At 30.8% G+C, this 27989-nt stretch overlaps 1 protein-coding gene and 1 long non-coding RNA gene across 2 annotated transcripts in view; one reads left to right on the top strand and one right to left on the bottom strand.

Annotated features, from left to right (window-relative positions):
- LOC132737082 (corticotropin-releasing factor receptor 2-like) overlaps positions 1–27989 on the top strand; it is a 197544-nt gene that overhangs the window by 8839 nt on the left and 160716 nt on the right. The window lies entirely within an intron of this gene.
- LOC132737080 (uncharacterized) lies at positions 7358–7969 on the bottom strand. The gene is made up of 2 exons (XR_009626677.1): positions 7786–7969; positions 7358–7622 (listed from the first exon to the last, which is right to left on the bottom strand). It is a non-coding gene; the product is annotated as an uncharacterized LOC132737080 (long non-coding RNA).

The raw sequence follows: 27989 nt of genomic DNA on the forward strand, positions 1-27989 counted from the left end.
GATTAAAACGGTTGATCTCATTTGGACTTTAATCATAGTTCGTACATGTTTAGGACTTTCGTTGCATGCTATTGCATTACATTACGAGGTACAGAAAATAAGGATGTGTGTGAGAATGGGAGGAGGACCATAATAACTTTTATAAAAAATAAGATTTTACTTAACATTTATCTGCTAGAGGATATGACCAACTTTTTCAGTCATTACTTTTAAAAGGTCCAGAATCAAACACAACACTTTGTGAAATATTTCTATCAATCTTTGTGTCTGTACAAACTGTAATCTAAAATAATCCTCATTGATTAAATGTAATAAACGTATAGCAATGGATTTTATATACATGTATATCTTAGAATTATTTCCTTTAGAGTTTTTTTGAATGTTCAATTACTGAAAAAATTATGGATATTTTATACATGAATGGATATAATATAATATAGAGTATATAATATTTGCAGTGTGTAAAGCTAAACAATCAATTAATTAATTATTTGACATATCTGTCATGCATATGTTACGTTAAATTTTAAATGATTCCACGGAATTGAATCAATGTTTAAACCTAAGAATCTACCCGATGTTTCAAAATGATCTAGAATATTCAAAGAATACATTTAATCATTTTTTCTAAATGAACTGTAGTCAAAAAGAATGTTAAACAATCATTTCAGTGTCAATGTCATATTGACGGCTTGATATAACCCATTTATTCTTTTTCAATGTAATATTGACAGTTCAAGCACTCAGTTTTGTTTTGTTCAGACATCTTTTTTTTATATAAGTATAGAAGTAATGTGCTCAATTGAAACCCTATTTCAAATTGAATACAAATGTGAATCTTTGAGAGTTTGTTCAGACATCGTTAGTCTGTTGCATAATATTTATGGTTTCAATTTGCCCAGATAAGATCTCTGTTTAATCAAATATATCTATTGAGACATTGTCGTAAGCGTTTGCTACCCTTTAATGAAAAAAAAAGAAAAAAGATAATGATAAAATAAATGAAAAAGGGAGAAACTATTTCTAGACATCATTATCGATTTTCTAGTCTTCCTTTTCAGCACGTTGTATATTTGTAACAATTGTGGTTGCATTTGTGCTTGCAAGTAATCAGTGTATGACACTTGGTGATACGAATGTATCATATTTCAATTGTTTGGCAAGGAAGGTCAAAAGTATTCAACTCACAGTACCGCATTAACTTACACGATTAAATTATTAGTTATTCTTTACAAATCTAAAATCTAAGAATCATGAAATTGATATGTGCTCCTTTTGTCTCTCTGTCTTTTATATGAACAATACCGTGCATCAAAAGCGCGTATGATACGGTAGTGTAAATTCAAAATCACTTTATTGTTATTGACAACACTTCTTAATGTTATTAATAAATGAAAATTCTTACAACTTACATTGTTTCATTTCTCTGTCACACTAAGGATCCAAACAATGTTTACGTATTTTTACCCTTCAAGATCATTGGATACAATACATTAGGAAAATAGCATTGGACCCTGATTAAACTTCGATTGACACTAAAGGCTCGAGAGCTGCTAAAGTTACATTTACTGTTGCCTGTCATCAGAAGTGTCGGTTGTGATTTTTTTTGCTTATGTATGTTTTCAATGTTTTCAAAGATATCGCCCATGGACTGGTTCATGTTTCCAGTCAATACCTACAAGTATAAATAAATGTCGTAGATGATACTCTATTCACATTCCTTTGCATGCTGCAGCTAAGTACTCCTTACATCTAAATTTAAAGATATTATGAACCCCCTGTTAAAAAAAATATTTATAACAGATTAAGCGCTTTTCTGGAATCTGTCTTTCCCCTTTTTATGCCTAGGAGTACAGTATTTGCCATGTCATAAGGATAAAACAAAATTTGTACTATAATTATCGAATTAGAAGTACAATTTACGTTTCTTATAAAGAAACTTCCTGAACTAATTTACATTTCGCTCTGTACTCGACTTTAATGATCATTAAAGCTACCAAGGCAACGGAGTGATGTTTTAAATGTGACGAATTTGTACCAAATTCATGCATTAACAGTTTGATTATATCTTCGAGGCTTTTACTTAAAACGTTTAAATTGTCCGTGTATTTTTAATCAATCTGCTCTAAGTGAAAATCGAATGGTAAACTGAGCTGAGCGTGCTTAAGGCTTATTTATATTTAAAAACGTTTTTGATGGTTAAAAAAATTCTCTTGTTTAAGGAAAATGCATAAAAAGTCATTAAAACTTTATTTAAAAAAAATAGCTTCTAGAAAAGTTTGATAAAATTTAAGTATCTTAAGTTTGTATATATTTATTTATCTGACAAAAAAATAAATGGGAATATCATACAATGATGCGACTAATAAATGCCCAAAAGATCTTTAATATTAATCAATTTTATGCATTATTTTCGTCGAGTTGTCGAACAGAATTAATGAATATAACAACGTTCATAACATTATAAAATTAATTAATAATCCATTTTTTTTCTTAATTTTACTTTGAAATTTCTTGAAATTTCTTATGTTTTGCTCTTAAAATTAGAAGTTTTTTTTATATATTTATAAAATAAACACAATGTACTTTAGTCAATAACACAATCTTCGGCACAAAAAAAAGTGGCTGTTCTTGATAGAATTAGTTAAACGCGTGTTAGATGTGAGATGATGTCAAATTAAGATTCAGTTATGTTAATTTTCCCGTTAGTCTAAGTAGGTCATCGTACTTTCAGATATGCTAAGTATTCAGTGTCCTATATATCTCAGAACATTTAATAAAGAAATTTATGCATTTGTGTTCAAGCATTGACTTGGTGTTCAGATAAATCACACTCCGATAAGATGTAAGAATGCTAATTTTATGCTACCTTCATTCATGTTTTATAAATTGTTGACAATTATATATTCTGTAGACTATATTTTAGCGTCCTTTTCTGTAGGAAACACATATTGATTTTTTTACATTTTGCATTGGATTATGAACTTTCGAAAATTATTAGAATAAAACGGGTTTTATCTACACATTCACAAATTTAGATGATCTTTTCTTAGTATATCGAATAAACTTTCTACTATGCTGGAAATTTACCCCAAACTTTAAAATGCTGTACGTATCTAAGAAAAGCCCTCATTTTTTTCTTGTCAAAGAATCTTAAACTATGAGCAATTTAATAAATGTAAAACATGTGTCGTATCCGGGATAAGCATTACCGCTTCACAAATTCTGTAAATTCTCCTCAAAGCTTCTTATATGAACAATTGATTCTTAACATTATCTTGTTCGATAACTATAACAAATGAAATTTGCAGAAAACTACTTTCTGTAAAATTATAAAATGGTCCGAATTTCTTTTAAATAGGTAACCTATCTACTAACAACGAATGAATGCTAGATATATGAGGTTTAACATTGTTGCACACATCCATATTGTCTACACTCGCATTGATATAATGATAGTTCTTTTCTGAATTATATGTCGCAAGGAATCTTAGTTTGCTTTGTTTAGTATAAAACGATATAAACTTTTTACACCCGAAACCGATAATAAGCTGACTACTTTGAGCATAAGTTTCATTTGATTATTTTTTAAAATATTTTCAAGCATATATTTGAAAGGTACTAATAGAAGAATAACACCGGCCTTTTTATGTCCACAATATATATCAATATACTGTAGGTCAACAAATAAGAAATGTCGCCATATTACGTAAGAATTGGAAAAATATGGACATGAATCGCTGTTAATTTATTCTTCTGATTTGTTTTATTCAAATTATTGAAGATGACAAACATATCTTATATATTATACGGATCACAAAAATTATATTTGACGTCATTGATATCAAGCATGTTAAGCAAATCAATTAAACATACCATAAAATGATTGTGCAAATATTTTATGAAACAAAAGAACAGTCTACCTCTAGAGCACGATAAAATGACAAAAACAAACAAAGCTGCAAACTGATATAATATAGTACATGAGAAAAAAATTGTTACAAATCCTCAACTCAAGACAATTTCTCAACAATCATTAAAAGAAATGAAGCCAATATGTCATATTCGTTTGTAGAATAAGAAGATTACGGCTCCATTGTTCGTAAAAAATATTTGATAAGCAAAAATCAACACATCTGATAAAATATATTTGGAGTATTGCCTTGTACATACATTTCATGTAAATACAAGCATTACTTTTGGCAAAGGTAGCATACATAAGAAAATTACGGTCATTGCCGTTTTGCCATTTATTATGCATTGTACTGTGATGTCTTTAAATGTTAGTTGACAATAATATGTTATGGCAAATTTAATATGTTTGACTAATTAAGAAGTCTGTGCTGCAGTTACAGCATGTTTTGTGTAAGCCGAATGTGCTAGTGCATGCTAAAAGCTAAAATGTGATAAGACGTCTTACGTTAAAATAATAGAGTTGAACAAAAGGCTTATTAGCAAACATTGCCGTCAATTTAGAAATTTCATATTTCCTCAACTAGCTTCTATATACGTGTATGCCACTGAAATGGACATTTTTGATCATCGTTTTGTTAAACGGTATAGGTAGTGAAAGTAGTATTGGAGAAAGAACTAGGTCCAAGATATACGTGTATAAATCTAGCTTCTATAACTGCTTCAGGCGTATTTGATCTAATGTTTTCTTTTCGTTTTTGAACAAAGTGTCTGCATATGTCACGATTATACAGACTTCAAAAAAATTCAATAAACCTACAAAATTTTACAATAATTTCAGTCATTTCAGAGACGTTGTCCTTGCACTTTTCATTTGTTATTGTCGGTAATATTTATACTGAATCTTAAACTATTAGATTGTACAGTTGTAGATACAGACACATAATTTCTCAATATAAATCAAAATATTGAAAGAAATTAAAACGAATTTGAAAAATATTTCAGCTCATTCTTTTAACTTTGTGTTTATCTAATCATAAATACTTAAAATATGTGTTTAAAGCTACATTAAATAAATTTAATAAAAACAGAAATGGCGACATTTTATTAATAAATTGGGTTTCATATCGACTCCAGATTTTATTTTGGTGTCAAGACAACCAAATAAGTTTTATAAGCATAAAAAATGGGCAACCTCATTGTGGCGAAATCGGAAGTACAATAATAATTATTTCTGTTTGCATGAGAAACTCCGCCCTCGGTTCATCCGTACATCAATATTAAATCAACAAACATGACTGTGTGCAGCAGTTCTTATCTAACAGTATATTTCCGCATTGTAACGGATGTTTTCATACAAATTTAATCCTTTTTATGAGATGATTACTTTTTTCTGAACAACAGGCCTAGTACACCGTGAAGCTAAAACGGTTAAAGTGTGTTTTCACAAGAAAATCTCATATTTACTGTGTTCCGGATAGCAACTATTACAATGTGACGTAGCGCATACACGAGCTGATTATTGTCTTCATTTGCATGTTAAAATTCGTATACGAACTTTAGTGTTACCGTGGGGTTTTCCGTTTAAAATCCTAATTTATGAACAATATTTGATGAGATTTACAACATAACTGTTAAAAAGGTTTATGAAACTGTATAATGCTTGTTTTTTAGGCCGACGGCAAAATATTTTTTACATATTTATTTAATGTAACTTTAAGAAAAGTTGAAGATAATGGGGTTGAAAATTTATATATTAACCAAATTCAAAAATGCATATTATAAATTAATATTGTATAACATTTGTCAAAAATCGGATCATCTTATTACTTTATTCTTTTGCCTCATATTTTTTTTTAGATAATGTATGAACTTAAATCATATCTAATGTGTTTGAAATACCAATATTTCATTTACATACTAAATTATTATACTAGTATATTAGGGGGTCAGTTTGTGTAAGTTTAACTGAAAGTGAATTGATCACAGTTTGCCTTTAGATTTTCTGGTGAATGTAGAATAGACACATTGCTTACTAACCACTGGTGATGTAAATGACTTGTCATTATTAGTTATTAGCTGCAAATGTTAATCTAACAAAATAATCCTATTGTCAAATAATAAAAAACATCATGACACTAAATACACTGCTGAGATTAGGAAGATTCTAAATGAGAAAAAACATATTCGAAAAGGTCACCAAGCATGACAATAAGAGACCTATTGTAGGCTCAGTTTGATAAAAGGAAAGTTATTGTCATCTTATTATTGAAACAATAAATAATGCCTGATTTGTTTTCCCTTCATTCTATTTCAATAGACCCTTCTTAATATTACCTCAAACATATTCATAGATTTCTCAGAACGAGGCTAACGGGGCAAGCTGCGGTATATGCTCTATGTAAACATATCACAAATATATGGCCGAAAGATTTTTCTACAGTGTCAGAGATCTTGATAATGTTCTGTTTGCTATGAACTATATTTAATATTAAAAGATCTCTTCTGGAGATGAATAAATCATCAAAGGGTTTAATTTACACTTTATACATTGAAGGACATACAAGACCTGATAAGTCAATTAAAGTTTATGATAATTTCAAGTAATTTCTAATATTCTTTGTCAGTATAAATATCAGGTTAACTCTTTGCAACTTAAATAGACATTATCTGCGTTATCAGTATTTTATTGCTAACCTCAACACATGTTGGTCAAGAGTGTATTTAGCAATTAACTGATAATAGATGTAAACAGTTGGATGCTGAATTCTGTACCATACTTCCCCTAAATTTAGCTATGGAAATAAAAAAAAGTTTTATTCACTTTGTATTTAAAAGAAAAAAATTCTGGATGACTCTCTAGAAACTGGTTAATTTTACAGACAGCCTTATCAAATCAAAATGATATTTTGTTTAAACATGACATGAAGCTGAAGTATCATTAGAATATTGCACTTGTCCAATTGGTACGAGTTGATTATGTGGTCATATTGTTGGAACCCTCTACTGGCTGGTATATAACAAATCATTAGGGAACATGGCACTTCGAGAGGATGTTGCCTGGACTTACCAACCCCAAATATTCCATGTACATAGGGGACTGTACATTCGCAGAAAACCTGCGCAATACCTTGCAGTTGTAGGGTATTAGGAAAAGCAGCATCAAGTTTTAGCACTTCTTTTAACATTCCAGACATATTCTCCCAACAATATAATGCAATAAGAGGACAAAATATTTGATGTAATAAACATGTTGACATATACCCTGCACCATTTATGTAACAAAGCACAATGTTAAAAACAAAGTAATGCGATGATTTGTTTTAAAGTTTTTATTTAAATTCAAGGCGCAAAAGACTGAACAAATGGTCCTTTAAAATATCCTAAAAACATTTCGCCAGTCAAGCTGATTGTTTTGCTTGCATCATAATAAACGCTCTTAATGTTTTTCCTATTGAAAACTGTAATTAATATATAGTAAATTTTGTTGGAAATCCTGTATAACATTACAAAATATACAACTGTCAACATCTGAAATTTTGTTTGTATCAAACGTTCAATATCACTGTTTGTTTTCTTCCTTATATTTCTGTAATTCTTCTTTGAACTGTTTGATAGTTTCTTGCCACTGCCATGAAGAGATATTACAATTAAAGGCGATTCAAATACCAATTGTCAATTTGTGTTCATGACTGTTACCAGTGGAATTCCTGAAAAATATATACCGGTACCTTTTATTTAGAAATGGAAACAAGAATTATGCCATTTTTAGAATATATCAATTTATATTTTAATTGCACATATATTTTTTTACAGGGGCTGAACTTTGTAAATATGTGTAAAAAATGAAAATTAAGTCTTGTGTATGTATACCTTTCATCTGGTAATGAAATCTTCGTCTTTAGTGTTCATCTTACTGGTCTGTTGATTATTACTCCAGTCGAACCATCTACAGGGTACATCTGTTCTCTTCAGACATATATGAATTTATGTCCATGATTGTTAATCTTATTGTGTGAAATGCTTCAAAACGGGCAACTATTGCAAAATATTGATCTGAAATAGTACATAAAATAACCGTTATTGCTTTTTAGTATAAAACTGTATTGATTTAGATTCTGAAGCAATTCTGTTTTAAATGTTATCATTTTAAGTGTGATATTTTAAACGAAATTTATGAACAAACATATTGTTATGTTTATATAAATGAAACATTTAAAACAATGAGAAATGATAGTAATTAATGTAAGTAGTAATACAACTTAAGTAACAATGGTATTTTACCTTGAAATGTTCTTTCATCCATTTTTTTTACAATCATTTCCTTTGTTAAACTCACATCCTTAGGTATTTTATGAAAATTAACGGTATAATTATATCTAGAATTGGAATAACAGAGTGGAATAAAAATGAGATTTCCCCAGTAAGTTTAACACACTAGGGCTTATCAGGTCAGACATTATTTGTTTACATTCATGCCCTGTTAGCCTCTCTCTGGTGATGGAATGTAAAGTATGCATATAATTTGAGAAAGGCCTATTGATGGAAAAGATTATGCTGTTATGTAACCAAGAAGATTTCCCTTTTTGATATAATCATTTAAGAACGGCATCTTTCATTCATATGATTTTGAGTTATTATTTTTGACAATCTTTATATAGAAAATATTAAGAAACTTAAGTACTGTATTTTGCCGAATAAAAGTGATCAATTTTGTTTCGAGTTTGTTTTTAATAAACATTAACGCCATCAATCTGAAACTGATCAGGGATTATATAAATTGTTTTCTGCATTTAGTAAAAATATAATTATTGTGTTTATTGAATTGTTTAAATTGTGTTATTGACAACAATGCCTATCATAAAAATGATTTGGTATTTGAATAACATGTATTTTCAACCCTCTGCATTGTGCATTGTACGTTATACATATGAATACATCTGTTGAATATAAATAAATTAATGTATAATTCAAAAATATATTTTAATCATAAGGTGAGCCCATATTTATCAATTAAATTAAATCAAATCGAATGTCGTAATACCAATTGATACGAGAAAAAAGTGGAAAACATTGTTAATTAATTATCCACGATACACTTAATTACCGGATGACGATTAACGGCCAGACATTTATAAAACGCTAAAAACAATAAGTAAACCAAAGTAAAAATGCTTTTGGGACATAAAATAAAAGCATTTTTGTGGCATAATTGGCATTTATTAAAACAAATCTTTTTCTAGCATACTTGTTACATTTTAATAACATCATATCTTTTAAGTAGACTGAGTGGTTAACGCGTCGGAGTAGTAATCTAAGGATTGCTGACGGTGTAGAGGGGCAAGACGTTGTTTCCTTGAGCAAGGAACTTTATATGCATTGATTAGTACTGGTTGGTTCCAGTAACGGATTAGAGAGTGTTTCAATAAGCTTATAGCTGCAAACACAATCGAATTAAAATAAAATTTGTATAATCTAAACAGAATCTTACGAGAACACCCAAAACGGCATAATTGAAAATGCTGAGGCAGTTTATAGACAATACTGGAATGAGAAAACCATCCTTCTCACCCAATCCCAGCTCTGATGTTTTCAGAATTAAACATGAAATAACAACCAAAACATACCAAAGATATGCCACAAGATTTTTCTTTAAAAAGAAAAAGCCTTTAAATGCGCAAGTTTTTATAAAAACAAAGGCGATTTCTGCACATTATTCAATGGAAAGGCCTACATATACGTTTATTGAACTTAAGATAGGACTTTCTATAATATTCTTATATTCATAATTCTGGTTTTGATAGAAAAACAAAAAGAAAAACAAGAATACTTGATAAGCTTTCAAGAAGCACAGTAAATCTGTTTATCATCAGATAAAAGTTGTGTTCATCACAATCGAATACTATGTTGTCTTTTGTGAGTTCATATCTACGGACATAACACGCTTTCAAAGCTACGTATTCTTATTAATTGTTTTTGAAATCGTTTAATATAACAAAAACAAAATATTCACAAAAATGATATTTGTTATGTAAAAAGCAAAGCTAAGAGACATAAACACTACATATATAGCTAACTTGATGCCATCGTCATCAAGTAAATCAAAAGGATAAAAATAAACGAGTAAAATGAATGTGTTGATAAAAAAACATTCTTAAATCAACAGAGATGCATTGTGTTCTGTTTACACAAAAATTGCTCAGTTACTTCAGTAATAGAAGTTATAAGATAGCTGTTACAAAACCTCCACTTAACTCGTACAGTGATCATTGCAATAAATGAAGCCATGATGTCGTGTAAATTCTTAAAATAAGCAGATTTTGGCTCCATTGTCCATTAAATTTCAAAATGTAAAATGTATTTGAGATTGAGAATTGAAATATCTGTAAATTATCTTAATTAGTATGCCTTTTTGACGAAACGCATGTTTCACAATGTAACAGAAGGTGTTATTAATGACAAAGGACTTTGGAGACATTGCAATTATAGCATTAGCATTTGATTTATTTCTGTAATAATCGATAACATAAAAATAGTTTTAAGAGAATGAAACAAGGAACTTTTTGTAAGTTGTAATCTATTCGTCCAACACGAAAACAAGCTATAATGGTATTGTTTTAATCCATAGTAGCTACAAGAAATAGCAACTCCGACCAATTTTAGTAACTTAAAAATAAAAATACATTTTGAATATTTTATTTTTGTGTTTTAGATATATTCTAAGTATATAAAGCAAAATTAATGTGAACATTGTGAAATAATGTATAAATATATAAGACCGTGACTTTTTCCAGTTTCCCTTCGCATTTTCAAAGGATTGTTTTTATGCTCCCCGAAAAAATTTCGGGGGAGCATATAGTCGCCGCCTTGTCCGTCCGTCCGTCCGTCTTTCCGTCCGTCCGTCCGTCCGTCCCCTTTTCTTGTCCGGGACATAACTTTGAAACAACAAGAGGTATCAACATGAAACTTTGTAGGTTAAGATAGATCTCATTGAGAAGGTGTGCAATGCACAAGAACCGTAACTCTGCCTTGCCTATTTTTTGAATTATTGCCCTTTGTTTATTTTTACACTTTGAAATTTGTCCGGAAAAAACTCTAAAACTATAAGAGGTATCAACATGAAACTTTGTAGGTAGATAGATCTTATTAAGTAGGTGTGCAGTGCACAAGAACCGTTATTCTGCCTTTCCTAATTTTTGAATTATTGCCCTTTGTTTATTTTACACTTTGAACTTTGTCCGGGACATAACTCTAAAATTATAAGAGGTATCAACATGAAACTTTGTAGTTAAATAGATCTCATTGAGTAGGTGTGCAGTGCACAAGAACAGCAACTCTATCTTGCCTTATTTTTGAATTATCCCCCTTTGTTTATTTTACACTTTGATCTTTGTCCGGGACATAACTCTAAAAGTATAAGAGGTATCAACATGAAACTTTGTAGGTAAATAGATCTCATTGAGTAGGTGTGCAGTGCACAAGAACGGTAACTCTGCCTTGCCTACTTTTGGAGTTATTGCCCTTTGTTCATTTTGACACTTTGACTTTGTCTGGGACATTACTCTAAAATTATAAGAGATATCAACATGAAACTTTGTAGATAGATAGGTCTCATTGGGTGGAAGTGCAGTGCTTAAGAATCATTACTCTGCCTTGCCTTACTTTGAAGTAATTGCCCTTTGTTTATTTTTACTTTTTGACTTTTGTCCTGGACAATACTTTAAAACTATTAGAGATATCAACATGAAACTTTGTAGGTAGCTAGATATAATTGGATAGAATTGCAATGCTTAAAGAACCTAAACAAAGCCTGGTCTAATTTTGGAGTTATTGCCCTTTGTTCATTTTTACACTTTGACTTTTACCTTGGACATAATTCTGATATCATCAGGAAACTTTATAGATAGATAGATCTCATTGAATAGAAGTGCAGTGCAAAGAAACATAACTCCGCTTTGCCTAATTTTGGAGTTTTTGCCCTTTGTTCATTTTTTTTATACTTTCCTGTGTCCAGAACCTTCTCAGGGAGCATCACCCGGTTCAACCGGTTCTTGTTTTATATTTCAGCTGATTAAAATATGAAAGCTTAAACAGTTGAAAAGACCAACCATTTTAAGGGAAATAAATTTAGAACTAACAGTTATATTTCCTCAAGCATTTTAATTGCCCTCGCTTAAAACGTTTTATGTTGCATGCTGTTAATAAACTGAAACATTTAAAGGCCTCAACATACGGTAGGATTTAGCTGTACAACACTAATTTAAGATATGATTTACACTTTTCAAAGCAATACAATTGTATTCAGACCGTTAGTCTAAAGTATATGAATTATCAGATTTCCCCAAAAAACAATTCCCTTACAGAATTTGTTAATTATTATAACTGCTGGTATTGACCAATTGATAAGATTGATTACGATGCAGGCCGTAGATAGCATGGGAAGAGCATGTAGGAAAATACTATAATTTTAAATGGAAACAATGACTTAGTACCCTACAGCCTGTACTGTATTTTGTCTTATGTTGAGCAATTATTTTTTCTTTATGAGTAATAATGGAAACTCCTTCATGTAATAAATTAGAGTAATTTTAAATTCGAACATGCCACATACTGTATCTTAATACTATGTTTTATATTTTAGCCAAAATTGTTCTGTAATTTCATTCATTAAACACATTTGTAGGGGATAATTGGGAAATATGACACCTGTCATCGCGGGAGGTCTATACAACAAGGATTAATATGTAGAACATGTCATATCCTGTGAATCTAGTATTAAGTTGTACGATTTCATGAAATAGTAGCCTTCACACATTAAGGTTTGCTTGTACATTTAAATTTTAAAGCGATATTCAGCCAAAATAATGACACAAATATTAAAATGATCTTATGTACTCAAATCACGCTAACATGACATTTCATTAAGTCGCAGCATGAATTTCTGTTTAAATTCTGTATATTTTGGGTTTGAAGCTTAAATATATCTATATATGTTAAACAAATTTAAACGCCAACAGAATCACCGAATATTTTCAAACAAGTCATTTGACTTTAACAGATCCTTGAAGTTACGATAACAGATATTGTGGATATTGTATGATTAAAACAAGACTAAGTCATTCATTTGACATGTTCTTTAACGTTTGCAGAATTCACCGTTACAGCTATTGTGAAATCTTAGCGCTCTAACCTGAGCCACGCGGGTCAAATTAGGAAACCACCATTTCATTTTTTTATATAGAGAAAAGTTTGGTTCTGTTGACTATCTGATGTATTCATTTTGAGGGCATTTACAGAATAATGAATAAAAACTTCAAAACTTAGAACTGAAATTTTTGCATGTGTCTCCCTTTAATTGGTGTTGTTCTTTACAAACCTACCGTCTATTGAGGCCTTAAGATATGTTTATCTATAAAATCATGTCAAACGTCTTGACTTTTTATCCGATAATTTCATATTTTCTTAAGCAGGCGTCCGCAAAAAATTGTTACAGTGTCTGTCACTGCAGCTTTATCTCTCTTATAACAATTTTAGTGAACGTAATTGGTGCTGAAGGTGGTATTGGATAAAGAGATTAAGAGCTACGTCCGAGTTATACGTGTATCTAGCTAATATTACGACCTCAGGCGTTTTGGATATTTTTGGATGTAATGGCCGGGGCATATAGTGTTACCCTGTTCCGTCATTCCGTCCTTCCGTCCTTCCGTCCTTTCCGTCCTTCCGTCATTCTGTCATTCCGTCATCATCAGTTTCCGTTCATTATCTTAAGAACGGTTGCACACATTCAACTCAAATTTGACATATGGATATATCATGAGAAAATACAGGTCAAGTTCGAATTTGGTCATGGTTCGATGATTTTTGGCAGAGTTATGCCCCTTTTACTTTGAAAATAATATGAAATATCAGTTTCCGTTCATTATCTCCCCAATGGTACAACACATTCAACTCAAACTTGACATATGGATATGTCATGAGAAAATACAGGTCAAGTTAGAATTTGGTCATGGTTCGATGATTTTTGTCAGAGTTATGCCCCTTTTACTTTTCAAAAATAATATTAAATTTTCAGTTTCCGTTCATTATCTCCCCAACGGTACAACACATTCAACTCAAACTTGACATATGGATATGTCATGAGAAAATACAGGTCAAGTTTGAATTTGGTCATGGTTTGATGATTTTTGGCAGAGTTATGCCCCTTTTACTTTGAAAATAATATGAAATTTTCAGTTTCCGTTCATTGTCTCCCCAAAGGTACAACACATTCAACTCAAACTTGACATATGGATATGTCATGAGAAAATACAGGTCAAGTTTGAATTTGGTCATGGTTTGATGATTTTTGGCAGAGTTATGCCCCTTTTACTTTGAAAATAATATGAAATTTTCAGTTTCCGTTCATTATCTCCCCAAAGGTACAACACATTCAACTCAAACTTGACATACAGATGCGTCAAAGGAATGCGCAGGTCAAGTTTAAATTTGGTCATGGTTCAATGATTTTTGGCAGAGTTATGCCCCTTTCACTTTGAAAGTAATATGAAATTTTTAGTTTCCGTTTATTATCTCCCCAAATGGTACAACACATTCAACTCAAATTTGACATATGGATATGTTTTTGGAATGCCCAGGCCAAGTTCGAATTTGGTCATGGTTCAATGATTTTTGGCAGACTAATGCCCCTTTCACTTTGAAAATAATATGAAATTTACAGTTTCTGTTCATTATCTACCCAACAGTGTTACATATTCAACTTGAATTTGACATATAGATATGTCAAAGGAATGGGCAGGTCAAGTTGGAATTTGGTCATGGTTTGATGATTTTTGGCAGAGTTATGTCCCTTTAACTTTGAAAATAATATAGATACATCTTAGAAATAAGCAGTTTAAGTTTGAATTTGGTTGTGGTTCAATGATTTTAGACAAACTTATCTTTCCTGAATGTTGGAAAAATTTTGAACTTTCAGTTTCAGCACTCATACTTTTAGCCATTATTTTGGCTACAAGTATGCAATATGCTATTTTTAAAAGGTTAAGACTAAATAATTTCAGTGCCTTGAACAGTGTATGAAAATGGTTTGTGTAAACATTGAAAAGTTTTAAGGGCTTTGAACTTTAAATAAAAAAAAATTAATGCACCATCTGAAATTTTAGCTGCATGCGGGGGCATCCGTGGCATGATGACACATTTCTAGTTGTATGATTCATGAAGGAGTTACTTTTTACTGAAATTATATTTGGTTATTGATTCTTATGAAACTTCTGTTTATATAATATATTTTCTTTTTCTAAAACAAGGTGAAAAAAAAGGAATAATAAATTAAATGTCAATTATGCACCATAGAAAACGCTAAATCCGATAAAAAAAACTCTCCACATGTTCTGGATAATGCATCGAACAGATCACAGAAAATGTTTATTACAGTAAGATTCAATTTTGATGTTGTTTTTTTTTAAATTTTTAATTTTTTTTTTTTTTTTTTTGCGAAGTACTTAATGTAAGAGTGAGCATCCTTGATTGATACCAGCATATTACTTTTTTAATAGCACTTTTTCAAAGGTTTACGTATATCGCATAATTCTGATGTATAAATGTAATGGCCGGGGCATATAGTGTTACCCTGTTCCGTCCTTCCGTCCTTCCGTCATTCCGTCATTCTGTCATTCCGTCATCATCAGTTTCCGTTCATTATCTTAGAAACAGTTGCACACATTCAACTCAAATTTGACATATGGATATGTCATGAGAAAATACAGGTCAAGTCCGAATTTGGTCATGGTTTGATGATTTCTGGCACAGTTATGCCCCTTTTACTTTAAAATAATATGAAATTTTCAGTTTCCGTTCATTATCTCCCCAACAGTACAACACATTTAACTCAAACTTGACATATGGATATATCATGAGAAAATAAAGGTCAAGTTCGAATTTGGTCATGGTTCAATGATTTTTGGCAGAGTTATGCCCCTTTTACTTTGAAAATGATATGAAATTTTCAGTTTCCGTTCATTATCTCCCCAACGATACAACACATTCAACTCAAACTTGACATATGGATACGTCAAAGGAATGCGCAGGTGAAGTTCAAATTTGGTCATGGTTCAATAATTTTTGGCAGAGTTATGCCCCTTTCACTTTGAAAATAATATGAAATTTTCAGTTTCTGTTTATTATCTCCCCAAGGGTACAAGACATTCAACTCAAATTTGACATATGGATATGTTTTTGGAATGCCCAGGCCAAGTTCGAATTTGGTCATGGTTCAATGATTTTTGGCAGAGTAATACCCCTTTCACTTTGAAAATTATATGAAATTTACAGTTTCTGTTCATTATCTACCCAACAGTGTTACATATTCAACTCAAATTTGACATATGGATATGTCAAAGGAATGGGCAGGTAAAGTTGGAAATTGGTCATGGTTCGATGATTTTTTGGCAGAGTTATGTCCCTTTCACTTTGAAAATAATATAGATACATCTTAGGAATAAGCAGTTTAAGTTTGAATTTGGTCGTGGTTCAATGATTTTGGACAGACCTATCTTTCTTGAATGTTGGAAAAAATTTGAACTTTCAGTTTCAGCACTCATACTTTTGTGGAAATGTATGTAGCCATTATTTTGACTACAAAATAATATGAAATATGCTATTTTCAAAAGGTTAAGACTGAATAATTTCAGTGCCTTGAACATTGTATGAAAATGGCTTGTGTTAACATTGAAAAGTTTTAAGGGCTTTGAACTTAAAATGAAAAAAAAAATTGTGCAAACAAATTTGGAACTAAATATTATAACATCTGACATTCTGGCTGCATGCGGGGGCATCCGTGGCATGATGACACATTTCTAGTTTTAATTTATATTTATTCTGTCAGCATTGAATAAACTGAAATATATCAATTTCAAATTTTTACTAACTTTACATACACTTTTAAATGCTTATGTTAACACTGTCTTAAGATAATTTATAAGTACACTAACAAAAGAAAACCAGAAGTATATTCAAATAACAAATAACGTTTTCAATAAAACTATAAAAATAACACATGTGGATTATAACAGTAACTTATAGAAAAATTTTTAGGGCTTGCAACTAATCAAATAACAAATGGTTGATGTTTTCATAATTTGCAAACTGGATTATCGGAGTAGTTGTGTTCTTTATGTAATATCTTACACAAATTATTCTGGCGACATATGTTAAAAATGATTACATGAGTTATGTACATAAACAATTACAGTCACTGCTGAAGCTGTATTTTATATTTAACTTTTCATTTAGAAATGGCGTGAAATATGCAGTTTGTATTTTTTTCGTATTAAAAAAAAATTTTTGTTTTATATTTTAACGAACTATGAAAAGAATAATGAGATTTTCGGTACACTAGTACACGTAAGACAAATATCATCGCATTTCAAGTTAACCGACAATCCAATGCTGTCACGTCAATCATCAATGATTACAATCGTTCAAAACGTAGCATTTAAGGCATAATTTCGAGAACAGAAGATTTTTCTCTTGTAATGCATTGATAGTTTAATTAATACTCCGCGTATTTGACTTAAAATCTCTTAAAGCTTTGTTAAAAAATCAATTCATGTTTGCAATCAATCTGATTTAAAGACGCACGTGTCTTTCTTCCAGAATCATTTTAAATTTCAATAGGAAATAATGCTCGTTATCTATTAATGTGCCTTATGCATGATATGAAAGATTTTCGTGGCATAAAATTCCAAATGGTGATAAAAAATGGTAAGAATTTATTGGACAGCCATTTTTATAAAGTTGCATTGCAGCTTTTGAAGAAGTTCAAACTTGATTGTGCATTTTTAGCGGTGCCGTAATGATGTTTGTCTTTTATAGACGTGCTTACAAAACATTGGCTTGATTTTACATGTTTTATACACAAAATCTATCTAACTGCGTAATCAAATCATGTTTTTAGGGTCGAGATACTTCATATACATTTAAGATGCATTGAATTATGCATTGATTTGCGCCTGAGCTATTTCTTTTGTCAAGTTGAAAAGTTGCCTGATACTTTTTAATGTGTCGATGTGACTTCAAAATCAAACATAAAATGTGTCCCTCTGCTCATTTGCTTTTCCTTGTTAGAGTGACATAAACATTATCTATATCTGGTAGCCTTTATTTTGGAAATTCATACTCTTACGAAAATGACTCACCTCTTGTTACAAGGAAGTAAGTTAGTAAACGTAATGTAAATCTGCTTAAAATATGAGAACATTAACCTTGGGACTAAGTTTATTATATATCACTATAACAAGACGTTACTTTGGCATTTGTCTTTTTATCCGAAAGCCAACAATGAATTGAAGCGCTCCGTTGGGAAAGCCATCAATTGAAAAATTCGATAAGGCACTGCTGCAAGGATTATAAATAGAGAGGAGCAATTTATTTGGAAAAACAGGAAGTGTTTATTCCACATAATATATCAATTCCTATAGGAATTACTAGAATAAATAATGTTCTTCTTTAGACATATATGATAAAAGTTATTTCCGTATTGAGGTCCCAATGATATATTGTATGCATTCTTCTCACATACAAAACAAAGCTTGTTTTAATCCTTTTCTCACATTTTAATAGGCTTAACTGTTTTAACTATAAAATAACAACACCAAAAAAGCGATAGATTAACATGAATGTTCTATTCATAATATTTAAAATATATGGATATATATGGTAAAGGAATTAGTATAGTTTAGAACCGTTAAATAAGGAGAGCTCATGCTTTGTTATATTAAACAATACTCAGTCATAATTTTGACACAACCACTGTCGATATAAAACATTAAAGTTTGGGTATGCACACAATAAAAATGGAAATCTCTAAGCTTTTTTGTTTATGACACTTGTTTTGAATTAAATTTATAGCGTTTTGTATATGATAGGCAGATTTTTATGATATATCGAACTTTCCTCAGATTGGACGTACTTGTCAAGATCTTTGACTTGTCAAAGTTACGATTAAGAACAAACTTAGAATCTGGTGTATTTTAATTATAGATTTTGTATGTGAATATCAGTTGAATAATCATGAACACATGTGATAGTGTTTTAATTTGTTAGTGTGAAAATGTGTAGTATTTTGAAAGTCTCTAGAAAATCAAATATTCGTTTCATATATGTATGCCATTTTTCTTATAATGTATTCTATATTGATCGATGTAGACATAAATTGTATTGAGACTTAATAAATTAACAAAATAAATAATAAATCGTTTAAGTGAAATTAATCGTTTCTAGAGAGCAATATCAATTCATTGCTCTTTTTTAAAGTGATAAAAGAATGAACTCATAAGGACTTATCCTAAAGCTGTCATGTGGTGTTATCGATTAGTTCGATAAATATAGGCCGATTTGGTAACTAAATTAAATGTGTCATTGTGTTTCTAGAGGGATAACATTTTTTAACGAAAATCGTAACAATAAAACACTCCTGGAAGATAACAAAAAAAATATTTTTGTTGTAATTTTCACTCTCGATTTTATTGTGTGGTCGGTTAATGATAAATCATAAACCGTGAAACATCTTACAAAGCTCCTAACAACGGCTTATTAATCAGCAGATTACACGCCCAAGTGGGTCAAATATTCCGATGCCAATAAGAACTAATAATCTTGACTAACTGTCTTATTGAATATAATGGATGTCATTAGGTCCCTATACATTTTACTTAAAAAAAGTTTTTAATGGAAACTATTTTGTCACAGTTATATTCATTTTATATTCATCTATAGTTTTTTAGGATCTTGTCATTTAATGGGGGAACAAAGTTTTTTATGTGGGTATATTGTTTTATCTTTCCCACAGCAGATGTTATTTTGTAGTTCATTTCTTGTACACCATGAATGAAATAACTGGACGATGCTGTGAATACTTTTCCGCCGCCATAATTTGTTACTACCTTTTCCTGGAAGCAAGAAAGTAATTGTTTATGCGGATCTTCTTGCTAAATATTTAAAAGCTTAATATTCAATTTAGTCTAGCATAGTTTCAGGAAACGCACAATTTACTACTAAAAATGTCTACGTATTTTCAAAAAAGTTTAATGTTATAAAAAATTGTTCATTGTTCTCGAAAAAATAACAACAGCTGTCATTGATATTTTAAATTTGTCTTTAAAGTTCACGAAGGCAATAAACTTTATTCGGTCAGACCTGTAAACACTCTTCCTCTAAAACGGATTTTCTCGTTTCCGATTAAATGTTTTGTTGAGAACAACCGATTTACATATTGAATGGTGTCTCTTTTTTTGGGTGATTTTCATTTAGAAAAATGTCATGATAATCGGACATAGTGTACGGCCGTACAATACAACTACATAGTTCATGTTTTGTCTTAATATTCAAAAAATGTTAATTATATTTTCATATCTAATTTTAGCACGGTATGTTTTGGTACAAAGCATTGACACTCATCAAGTGTTTAACAAGATATCAAAAGGCGTAGCAGTGTAGTCCATGTATATATACAGACATGTGGAGTTTTATGATAACATTTTTACTATATTAAGTCCGCACTGCAAATGCTATTTAATTGTCACTTAAAACAGTCTTTATATTAGCTGTTTTTGATTAATCGATTAGATTATTTGAAATATCAGACGAATGCATATTCTACTTACGAATATGATACTATAAGCATCCGCTTAGACAATTCGAGGACGTACAATCAATTGATAAAGTGTGAGGTCAAACATACATCTTACTAAACGTTTTTTCTATCTTGTCAAATATATTCCCCAGGAGGAGGTGACAGATAACTTGTCATTTAACATTTACTCCTGTCAAATCAATCTGTATAGCTTATACATAGATATTCAGCACAACATTTAAGTTTCACTTGATTGTTGTGTAGTTGTCAGTAATGGAACAGTATAAGACATTCAATAAATGAGAAGGATGGCTGTTTATATTAAACAAATTCTTTGTAAGAACGTTGACATAAAGAACAGCCATTTACTTTTTATTATGTGCTTTGATATTGTTTTCTTTTTGTGAGTTTGAAGGTTTCCCATTCATATTTATCTCGCTTAATACATAGTTAACTACAGATTCACAGAGGGGATATGCAAGACAAAATATTCTTGATATCTATTGTCACGTATTATAAAACAACAACCTGGCCACGGTATGAGAAATGTACAAACACAAATTGGTATCTTGTAGTCACACACAAACACAACGCATGCCCCCTGTTTGCTCCTGTACTTTTTACTCCAGGAGACTGAACGTGGTGGTATTCACTATAATAATCCTTCCTCGTAAACTCTTGCCCGCGTGTTATTTTGTTCTAGTCATAACTACTTGAAATTTAAAATATGAAAATCTGAAATACTTCCTAGTGGAATAAGAACTGAACAGTTGCATCCCATTTTTAATAAAGAATGCTCATAAAATCGCGAATCAATAATGTAATTGTCTCATAGCTACTGGAATTGTCAGTAAATGTTAAAAATGAAACTGAGCATTACACTGCTGCTTTTGTGTCTTAATTTAAACAAAACAGGTCAACAAATTTGAAAATAACTCCGTTTTACCTTCTATTTTTTTAAATGATTTACATAAATTCAATGATCATTCTGTATTAACTGACTCATTAGCTTCGTTTTACATAAGGACAGCTTAAAGTTGTTTTTCATTTGTTATTTGTTTATTCAATATTTCTTTCAAGATGATTTAATGTCTATTTGTTTTGGCATTTGTTATTATTTCTAAGCATCCCATTTTATTATATTACTTACATGAATTATCAATATCATTATAATGTACAATCTTCTTGCCTAACATTGGAGAATATTTATTCGGTATTTAATACATGCATACAAAATAGTCATGTAACTTTAAAACATTAAAGTATGATAAACATACTTATGCATGGAAAAAAGTGTACAAAGAGAAAAAACAAACCATAACAAAAACAAAATATGATAAACAAGATCAACAATGAACGCAACCCCCAAGCCAACAAACAAAAAAAAATTAAACAAAGTTGTTTCTTCAGTGGATAAAATGTTTTGATATTTAAAAGAAGAAAAAGAAGACTATCATTACCGTTCTCGGAAGGCAAATATATAAGCGATCTAATTAAATATCAATTACACAAACTAAAGTTACTATTTCAAGTAAATAAGTAAAACCAATTATTATCATGAAATAACAAACTCGATTCAAATGAGTTCGTTTCATAAAATGTGTAATTATCCCAAAGGGTATTCCGAATAAATTATTGAAATTAGAATTTCAGTTAGATTTTTACACATTTTTATTTTGAAGGAAAGACTGCAATTTGCTTGATCAGTTTATGAAAATCAATTAGTAAGACATGTAGTTTGTTTATCTAAGTGGTTAATTAGTTTACAAATTACTCTTAGGAGTATTAGGATTATTCAGATAAGGATTTTGTTTGATTGATCTTTGTGTGTGTGTCGTTTGATCAAAGGAATTGTACATTTATAAACTCATTTGAAATTATGTTTTATACATTTCATAAACATTATAATATTTTAACAAGAAACATGGCTTCATTTTGTATTAGTTGTAACGAGTTTATCATTGCGAAACCTTTCATTCTTTATTACACAAATATTGCACGAGATCCTGCAAAGATATTATCAAGATAAAATTCACTAATAGAACCTTTTTCCTCCGTTTCATCTGGAACTCTGATAAATAATTTCAATAAAATGAAATATTTTTTTTTATCATAAGAAGTTACTAACTCATTTTTATAAACCAATACAAAGTCACTAATACCTTTCTGTCTGGTGCGGTATAGCAATAGATGTGTCAGTGTGCCGTTTAACTAAAATAAATATACAAACAAACAAACAAGCACTCAAACAAACAAAAAATTGGAATTAAAAACTTAACTTAAAAAATTTAAAACCTCAATCTTCGGTCAATAAGGAAGCCTGAATATACTTTAAAGTAACATTATGCTCAGAGTCCGCTGTCAAGTTGAACTAGTAATATATTGCAAGAGATTGACTATTATAGTGGTCATTAACCCAAAATTAATAATGCAAAGCACCAGTATAAAATGTAAAAGATGAACCTCAATTGAAATACCACTGCCGAAGTCTTCGTTACCGATTCATTCTAAACGAATGTTTTAGATTTTGTTTGTGTCACGAGAATTATTTATTATTCTTGCATAATGAAATATCAAATGCAAAATAAAAAGCTATTGTTTTTACTTTTACATGTTCTCTCACTTTTTACGCTCGGATGGACATAATGCTAACAATATCTTTGTCTGTACAAACGTTCATCTTTAATCACCATTATTGATTAAAATATCGATTAAAAGTAGCATATATATCATAACGAAATACATATTTCTTAGAATTATTTCCTAACCAACTTGTTTTAGAATAATGAAACATAGTTTAACAATGTATGGTTTGACGTAATAACTGTCAAAATAGAAGTTTCAGTTATTGTAGCAATTATGGATATTTCTCACAAAATATGTACACAATTATACTCATATATGTTGTTAGAGTTTTTATATATATGTTATGCTGAACAATAACATAATTGCTTAACGCATCTGTCATGTTTATGTTACGTTAACATTTTTGAACGATTCCAATGACATAAATAAATATTCAAACCAAAACATTTACCCGATGTTTCAAACTAATTTAGAATAGATAAGTAATACATTTAATAAATTTGTTTGTTACTTTTTTCAAAATGAACTGGAGTCAGTAACAAAAAACATAGTAAAACAAATGTATCCAATAAATTTTATAATTCCGAAGTTACATGTATATAGACACTCAGGCTTGTGTTGTTCGACATTTTTGTTAATAAGTACAGAAGTAATGTGCTCAATTGAAGCCCTATTTCAAATTGAATGCAAATGTGACTCATTGAAAGTTATGTTGAGACATCGTTAGTCGGTTGCATAATGTTTATGGTTTCAATTTGTCTAGATAAGATCTTTTCCATTTTTTGAGACATTGTCGTAGTGGTTTACTTCCTTTTTTAATGATAAAAGATAGGAAGAAACTATTTCTAGACATTATTTCCTATATTTTTAGTCTTCCTATACAACACGTTGTACATTCTTGACAAATTGTAAGGCAAAAAAAAAAAAAAAAAAAAAAAAAAAAAAAAAAAAAAAAAAAAAAATACTGGAAGGCTTCCAGAGCACTTTGTAAGCGTCCATTTTACCCTAAATTTCCTGGAATAAATATTAAAGAAAATATGGTACAGATATAAATATAATCAAAAGTAAATATCAGGAACAGCTATAATATATTTGATAAAACAAAATCAACTTACATGAAAACTATAATTATATTTAGAGTCTAGCCTTGTACTAGTTCATTCTAAATAGATAATAACATGTATTTGAACAAAAGTAACATACATAAAAAATTATAGTTATTGACTTTTGCCAGTTATTACTCAATGTACCTTGATTGTTAGTTAAAAGAGAAAACTATGCAGCAATTATAGCCATATTTCCTTCAGCATTTTAATTTGTGTATTCTGAATTTGCTAGTGAATGCAGCAGTTACTGCCATATTTCCTCAGCATTTATCATTTTTTATGCAAATTGCTAATTAATGCTAAAATCAAAAAGTGATAATACCTTTAACGTTAAAATGATAAACAAAAGGCATAGTATACTTTACTTATAAGCAAAACATATAGGTCAATTTAAACGTTTCTCCTTTCTTGAACTAGCTTATACATGTATATGTGTCTGGCCACTGGAATGGAAATTCTTTTATCATCGTATTGTTAAACGGTATCGATAATGAAAATAGTAATGGAGAAAGTGTCTGCATATGTCAGGATTATACAGAAATCTCAAAACTTTCAATAAGCCTATACAATTTAACAATAATTTTAGTCATTTCAGAAAATCTTCAGAATTTTTCTTCTTAAGTGACAAAGTTTTTCACATTTATCGCTACTTTCTTCCGGGTTAAGCATCTAACATGCTCTAAAAACTATTATGTATATGTTATTAAATTCATGTTTGCCATTTCTAAAGAAGTAAAAATCATATAATTAGGCATATCGTGCCTTTAAAAGACTTAGACAAATAGTTCAACTCTGCCTTTTTATTTCACGTTTTTTATACTTATACACATGTTTAAAAAAGGTTTAAGTTAACTAAATGAAATTAGAAATTTATATCCAAATTCATAAATGCATATTTGTCATAAGAAATATTATTATACATTTAATATAATTTTCATCAGTAATTGAATAATCTTATAACTTCATTATTTTATGTCTTCCGTTTGTTTCCTTGATCATATCCCAACTTTAATCATCTGATCTGTAGGATATCTATCCAACGAAATTTCCTTAACATATTATAATAATTATCTACTCAGGTCAATTTGTGTAAGTTTACCTGAAAGTGAACTGATCATATTTTTTCTGTAGATCTTCTGGTGAATGCAGAATAGACAAATGACTTACGAACGACTGGTGATGTAAATGACTTGCTATAAATGTTAATCTAACACACAATCCTATTGTCAAATAAAGAAAACCTCATGACACTAAATACACTGCTGAGATTATGAAGATTTTAAATGAGAAAAACCATATTCGGAAAGGTCACCTAGCATGACATTAAGAGACCTATTGTAGGCTCAGTTTGATGAAAGGAAAGTTATCGTCATCTTATTATACCCCCGCACAACAAAGTTGTAAGGGGGGTATACTGGAATCAGCTTGTCCGTCCGTCCGTCCGGCCGTCCGTCGGTTTTTTCTTGTCCGCCCAATAACTTAAGATTCCTTTGACCCTTACTCTTCATATTTGGCATGGAGGTTAGTCATGATTAGTATTGATTTTGAGGTCACTAGGTCAAAGGTCAAGGTCACAGGGGCCTTGACTTCAAAAAGCTTGTCCGCCCAATAACTTAAGATTCCTTTGACCTACAGTGGTCATATTTGGCATGGAGGTTAGTCCATGTGATTAGTAGATGACCCCTATTGATTTTGAGGTCACTAGGTCAAAGTCAAGGTCACAGGGGCCTTGACTTCAGAAAAGCTTGTCCGCCTAATAACTTAAGATTCCTTTGACCTACAGTCGTCATATTTGGCATGGAGGTTAGTCATGATTAGTAGATGACCCCTATTGACTTTGAGGTCACCAGGTCAAAGGTCAAGGTCACAGGGGCCTTGACTTCAAAAAGCTTGTCCGCCCAATAACTTAAGATTCCTTAGACCCACAGTCCTCATATTTGGCATGGAGCTTAGTCATGATTAGTAGATAACCCTATTGGACTTTGAGGTCACAAGGTCAAAGGTCAAGGTCACAGGGGCCTTGACTTCAAAAAGCTTGTCCGCCCATTAACTTAAGATTCTTTAACCCACAGTCTTCATATTTGGCATGGATGTTGATCATGACTATAAGGTGACCCCTATTGATTTTGAGGTCACTGGGTCAAAGGTCAAGGTCACAGGGACCTTGACAAAAAAAGCTTTTCTTCTCAATTGCTAAAGAATGTCCTGTCCGCAATGTATTGATTTTGACATTTTCACATTTGAAGCATGTAGAATACATAACTTAGCAATGCACTGGCTTAGTAACCTCAGATTTGGCAGGGAGGTTGTCCTTGAGCTCTAAATGGCCACTGTTGATTCTGACAAAGTGGTATGCGGGGGTATTCACGCCATCATAGTGGCAGTTCTAGTTATTACAACAATAAAATTGTCTGATTTGTTTTCCCTTTATTCTATTTTAATTGATGGAAAAGATTATACTATTATGTAACCAAGAAGATTTCCCTTTTTGATATAATCATTTAAGAGCAGCATAATGCTATCACATTTTTGATTCAAATGATTTTGAGATATTATTTTTGACAACCTTTATATAGAAAATATTAAGAAACGTAAGTACTGTATTAGCAGTATAAAAGTGATCATTTTGGTTTCGAGTTTTTTTAGCTCACCTGTCACAAAGTGACAGGGTGAGCTTTTGTGATCGCTTTTCGTCCGGCGTCCGTCCGTCCGTCCGTCGTCCGTCCGTAAACTTTTACTTTAAATGACATCTCCTCATAAACCGCTGAGCCAATTTCATCCAAACTTCACAGGAATGTTCCTTTGGTGGTCACCTTTAAAAATCGTTCAAAGAATTTAATTCCATGCAGATAGAAAAAACTTAAAATATCTTCTTTTAAAGAACCCAAAGAGGTAGAGCTTAGATATTTGGCATAAAACATCTTTTAGTGAGTGTCTATCAAGTTTGTTCAAATAAAAGCCCTGGGGTCAAAATTGGCCCCGCCCCAGGGGTCATTGATTTTCCCTATATGCATATAGTAAAAACTTATAAAATCTTCTTTTGAAGAACTCAAAGAGCTAAAACTAAGATATTTAGCATGAAACATCTTCTAATAGGTGTCTACCAAGTTTGTTCAAATAAAAGCCCTGGGGTAAAAATTGGCCCCGCCCCAGGGGGTCATTGATTTTCCCTATATGCATTTAGTAAAAACTTATAAAATTTTCTTTTAAAGAACCCAAAGAGGTGAAGCTTAGATATTTGGCATAAAACATCTTCCAGTGAGTGTCTATCAAGTTTGTTCAAATAAAAGCCCTGGGGTGAATATTGGCCCCGCCCCAGGGGGTCATTGATTTTCCCTATATGCATATAGTAAAAACTTAAAATATCTTCTTTTAAAGAACCAAAAGAGCTAGAGCTTAGATATTTAGCATGAAACATCTTCTAATGAGTGTCTACCAAGTTTGTTCAAATAAAAGCCCTAGGGTCAAAATTGACCCCGCCCCGGGGGTCATTGATTTTCCCTATACTGCATATAGTAAAAAACTTATAAAATCTTCTTTTAAAGAACTCCAAAGAGCTAGAGCTAAGATATTTAGCATGAAACATCTTCTAATAGGTGTCTATCAAGTTTGTTCAAATAAAGCCCTGGGGTAAAATCGGCCCCGCCCCAGGGGGTCATTGATTTTCCCTATATGCATAATATAGTAAAAACTTATAAAATTTTTCTTTAAAGAACCCAAAGAGCTAGAGAGCTTTAAGATATTTATTTAGCATGAAA

Source organism: Ruditapes philippinarum, unplaced genomic scaffold (genome assembly GCF_026571515.1).
Source record: "Ruditapes philippinarum isolate M1 unplaced genomic scaffold, ASM2657151v2 ctg2040_1_1_1_1, whole genome shotgun sequence".
In the NCBI taxonomy this organism is placed as follows: domain Eukaryota; kingdom Metazoa; phylum Mollusca; class Bivalvia; order Venerida; family Veneridae; genus Ruditapes; species Ruditapes philippinarum.